This window comes from Myotis yumanensis, unplaced genomic scaffold (genome assembly GCF_028538775.1).
Source record: "Myotis yumanensis isolate MYYU_CA2020_CCGP unplaced genomic scaffold, mMyoYum1.0.hap1 SCAF_11, whole genome shotgun sequence".
Taxonomy (NCBI): domain Eukaryota; kingdom Metazoa; phylum Chordata; class Mammalia; order Chiroptera; family Vespertilionidae; genus Myotis; species Myotis yumanensis.
This window is the reverse complement of record NW_027223762.1, coordinates 18,937,655-18,943,329: the sequence shown is the minus strand read 5'-3', so window position 1 is coordinate 18,943,329 and position 5,675 is coordinate 18,937,655.

Here is a 5,675-nt window from a genome sequence, read left to right as displayed (position 1 = left end):
AGATCCTATCACTTATCTGCTGAAATGAAAGAGAGTAAGTGGGCCCGAGACTCAGAGTAACTGCTTTCACTATTGTTTGCAACATTCCCTCTAACTGTCATATCCTGCTCTGCTTGTACCTGTTGCATCAAGATGAGAGAGAAAACAGGAAATGAGGCATGTGTTGAGCACAGGCAAAGGGCCCTCAACAAGGAGTTCCAGGGCCAGGGCTTTCTGATCAGAGGTTTGAGGAGATATGGAAAGAAACAGAACATTTGCACCAGGTAATACTGAAAAGAGAAAAACTGTGCCCCCTAAAGACGTGAGGGAACATTTGAATGAGTCACCTTTGCTACTGGGCTACATACCACTTAAAGTAGCACTCTTACTCCCGCGTGCTTGAACGCTGTTCACTTGCTTTCAGTTACAATCAAACTACCAAGTTTCCTTTCCTCTTAGCTGTTTTTTTCCTTTAGCTTTTAATTACTATCACCATAGCGGGAAGATGTTTTATACCAGTTTGCCATTACACATGGTGTAGTTAAGTTACCTTTGTGTCTCTCCCAGTGAGCACTCCCAATTATTATTTATTATTGTTTATTATTTATTATTAATAAACATTGTACTTCAGTATCAGATGCTCTGAATCAGAGGTTCTCAACCTGTGGGTCGCGACCCCTTTGGGGGTCGAACGACCCTTTCACAGGGGTCGCCTAAGAGCATCGGAAAACACATATATAATTACACATTGTTTTTGGGATTAATCACTATGCTTTAATTCTGTTCAATTTGTAACAATGAAATTGGGAGTCACCACAACATGAGGAACTGTATTAAAGCGTCGCGGCATTAGGAAGGTTGAGAACCACTGCTCTAGATAGTAACTACTCTGTAGACCTCCCCGCAAAGTGATTTTTTTGTAAACCAGGGAGCCTAGATTTTAAGTCCCATCTTTTTTTGAACAAATTCCACTGAAATTTAGCAAAAGCTAGTCCAGAATCTTAAATTTATTTATTGAAATTAGCTATGCCATAGTGTGTTTCACCAACTATTAGTTGTCTGATCCTGGTAGATTGTGTAATTTTTCTGAGTCTGAATTCCCAGTTCTAAAATGAAACTAACAATACTTACCATATAAGCTTCCTGCAGTGATGAAATGAGCCAGCGTACTTAAAGGATCTTGTCTCCAGGCACATAGAATGTATTTACTAATAATGATGATGGCAGGAATAGCGAACACTCACATTGCACTTATGTGCCCTATGCCTGTATTGACTTGAACAAACCTCACAATAATCCTGTATGTGGGTGTTACGATGATCTCAGTTTCATAGGGAAAAAGAGGTCCCATACCTGGGAAGCGGCAGAGCCTGGATTGAAAGCCAGGCAGTCTGGCTCCACAGTCCATGCTCTTACGCCTTTATATTTATTATTCTCATGTTGCCTTAATAAGAATAAAAGAGTAAGAGGCTGCTCTAATTCCTTGGCTATTGTTAGTCTGTTTTGCGTATTGTTGTTCTTATGTCTTTGGGCGCGTATCAGATTATTTCCTTAAGACCCTTGTGTATTTTCCTTTATAATATGAAATCAAAATATGGGAGAAGCCTTGTGGTATGGGAGGGACTTCAAGCATTTAATGCTTTCAGTTGCCCTATGGGAGAAGGGATCCCCTCCACAGCAGTTGCAAAAGACCTCTTATTTCATAGTAAATAGTCTGGGAGTCCTTTTCTGAAATATCCGGAGGGAGATCTCACCATCGTGCGCATATCTACGAGACAGTGTATATGAGGTGCTATATAAAGAGATACTCATGACCTATCTTTATATATATGCTCCTGTAGGCTACCTCCTTGCCTCTAAACAAACAAACAAACAAAACACAAAAAAAGGTCTAGGAGATAAATCTTCTCCTGCTTACATTTTTTTTGGTGTGTGTGTATGGCTCAGGACCTATTTAAGAGCAATTTGATGAAGTGGTTGCCATGGTAAATGCTTTTCATAAGAACTAAGTAATTGTTGGAAGCTGTTACAATTTATCAGTATTTAGTTTCAGAGTGATCAAATGTAAACATTTTATCTACATCAGAATTTCTATTTTAATTTTCTCTGGACAATACATACCTCATTAAGGACTAAGATACAGTAGTTACAGTGAAAATAGATGCCCACCCCCCACCCCCCCAAGAAAATGGTCAATGTGGTTTTGATCTGCAAGACTTAAAGTATCTGACCCTGACCACACATTATAAGTTGTTTTAAACCAAGCAACAGATCTCAGTCTTCAACAGTTCAGGAAAAAAGGGCAATTGAGCTGCTTTATCATGGAGGGAGTGTTTAGGAATGCTCACGTTATAAATGCTCTCAATAGCATCATAATGGAATCATAGTCCATTCAAACTCTAAAAGACAAAATTTAAATGCCGTTTCATAGCATAGATGATGAATTCTGCAGCTGTGTAACAGCATCTATTGCCAAGTGTCCTCTATCTCATGCTGCTGATATGTGGTATTCAAAGATATCAAGATAATGAAGTATCCTTAAAATGAATAGGACTCACCCTAGCCAGTGTGGCTCAGTGGATAGAGCATCAGCCCGAGGACTGAAGGGTCTGGGGTTTGATTCCAGTCAAGGGCACGTACTTTGGGTGCAGGCTTGATCCTAGGCCCTGGCAGGGGCATGTAGGGGAGGCAGCCAATTAATGTGTGTCTCTCATATCGATGTTTCGTTCTCTCTGACTCTCCCCCTCTGTTCCACTCTCTCTGAAAAATCAATAGAAAAATATCCTCTGGTGAGGATTAACTGAAAAAAAAAGGGGGGTGAGGGAGGAGAAAAGGACTCTAGTACCAAAATGACATCAAGAATTTGAATTGATATATGTCAGTTATACTCAATACAGAAAAAAACAATTAAGCATAAAAAACAATAACAATGATCTTAGAATAGGCTGGCCATTTTTAAATAAGCAGAACTTTAATAAAGAGCCATGAAATTGTTATTTGAAAAGAAAAAGAAAAGAAAAGAAAAAGAACTTGAATTGATACAAGTAGGATTGGACCATGAGGTGGAGGATTTTTGTTGTAACCACATGCTCATAAAAATGGCCAACCCAACAGAGTCGAAACGTGCAGGTATTCTTTCATCACAGGGTTGGAGACTTCCCATGTATCCTTTCTACGCAAGCTTTGCTTTTGTCCCTCAAAATCTAAAATTTCTTACTTTCTAAGATAGTATGGAGGACCGTTTATTGTGGACATAATTGGTTTTTCTTTCTTTTCTAGAATGCACAATAATTCTGTCTATTAGTGAATTACTTAGACATATATTTATCTCTCTTCTCTCTCCTCCTCCTTTCTCTCTCTCTCTCTTCCTCCCTCTTTCTTTCTTTCTTTCTTTCTTTCTTTCTTTCTTTCTTTCTTTCTTTCTTTCTTTCTTTCTTTCTTTCTTTCTTTCTTTCCTTCCTTCCTTCCTTCCTTCCTTCCTTCCTTCCTTCCTTCCTTTCTTTCCAGATCATTCCAAGGTAATCAGTACATAGTGATGGTAGACATATGGGTGGTGCTGAGTGGGGAAGATTAAAGACACAAAGATGTATTTGACATTGAGTCATATAAAAAACTATGAATTATTTATTTGGAAAACAGGTAATTTTCATATCCCTGACTTCTGAAAAATGAGCTATTTCCAAACAGAAAGCTCCGCAGTCTTTGGCAACTTTCCCCTGAGGCCATCCAAAGTCCATTTTTTACTGTTTGCCTCAAAACTTCTCTTTTCCAGGAATCCTTTACCAATATACTGCCTTCTACTGCAATCTCTTCTATTTTCATTTAAAAAAATTTTTTTAGATATGTTAAAAATACAGATAAGTATAAAGTACCACGTTTTCTGACCTCCCAGAATTGAGAGCCGTTAGCATGCTGGCATATTTGCTTTTAGCCTTTATGTGTATTTCTATGTGTGCCACAAAGTATTCCCCAATACATCTGAAGTACCATTGATCCCCAGTCATCTCATTCCCACTAACCAGAGCAGATTGTTTAGGTTTTTATTCTCTTACTTAAAAAAATGTGGAGCATCTCAGAGAAATTCATAAACTATACAGGATAAAAAAAGTGTATAAAGGAAGAACATTGAGACAAATGGTCAATGAAGGTTAGAAAATAAAGACATGATGTGCCTAATACACAAAGACCATGTCATGAGGATCCTTCCTGTTCATTCAGCTGCATATTTGTTTTTGAGCTTCTAGCAGCCAAACAAGAGGAAAACTAGATCAGGTAGAAAGTCAGAAGCCAAGTTGGGAGTTCTGGTTAGTGGGAGTTTTCATTGTTCCTGATCCAGAAAAACTCAGTGAGCTGACAAGTAACAGAAAAGGAACATTTCTTATTAGTGTTGTGTCGTAAATCAGCGAGTGAGATACAGGACGCCTTAATGAACCAATTAATTAGGAGTTGTTTATTGCGCACGACCCAGAGGGAGGTGTTTCTTCCAAATCTCTGAACGAAGTCACACAGGAAGTTTCCTGTGTTTATACCTTTTGAGCTTCTTTGCAGATTTTACAAAGAGGTCTGTGTGAGTTATTGTTACAGACAGTTTGTAATCTTGGATACATAAAGAACAAATATTTGGCATAAGAATATGGGAATTATTATCAGTATTAGTCCATTACATTAGATGCCTAGCTTGCAAGGTCAGACAGTTAAGTTTTTATCTTTTTCTATTATTCAAACTAAAAAAGTTATTCTACAGAATAAGAGACTATCTAAAAATGACAGAGTTTACAGAACAAGGGGCTATCTAACAATACCAGAGGATTTCAAACAGCATTTTTTATACAAGATGGAGGTTACTATGCTTCATTAGGAGGATTAATTATTTCTTGTACTGACGTACACATTAGGTGTGGTAGATCTTTTCATTTATTATTTTTCTATGAAGTCTTTGTGAAACTTTTTCATCTCATAGTTAAGTAGATTTTGATGCATTAAATGAAACTCTCATGAAATATGACTTGGAGCTGTGGCTTGAAGGTATATTTTGCTTCAACCCTTTCCTCACCTCCCCCCCCCCCCCCAACTATATGCTGTCAATTTAAATATTTCCCTTTTTACTTCACTTGAAGGAAGAAACAATCAAGATTCTTATCCTCAGGAATTTAGGGGATTTGGGACTAACCTCAAGTAGGTGGCATATGTGACCAACCTGTGGGCTTGAGCAGGAATGCTGACAGACTCTCACATTCTCTGAAAACACCAGTGTCAGGGTCAAGTTCTTTTGGGTCTTTTTATTTCATTTTTTTTAAAAATTTATTTTTATTTTTTGTCTTTCAAAACCTTTTTGAAATGTGAATTTCCCTTAGGAAGGTAAACCACCTTAATGAGGATTTGTTTACAAGAAATTTTCATGTTTGACGTCTGGCTGGGAACAAGAGTTTGAATCGGTATGAAAACATGTAGGTAGGAAACTGAAGGTGTGCTGGCGGGCGGGCGAGGAAGCACGCTTGTGATTCTGCCTAGGAGGAGCCCCTAGCATGCTGAGTAGTCCTTTTTATTTCTGCCAGAATTTTAAGACCTTTTCTCCCTTCTTTTCTTCTTCCCCAAATATAAAGTTTGACGGGTTTTGGTCTACAAAGAAGAATTATCAGAGTTGATTAAAGAGAGGAAAGTCATTTATGCCACATAGGAAATTTCCCCTAAAGGAC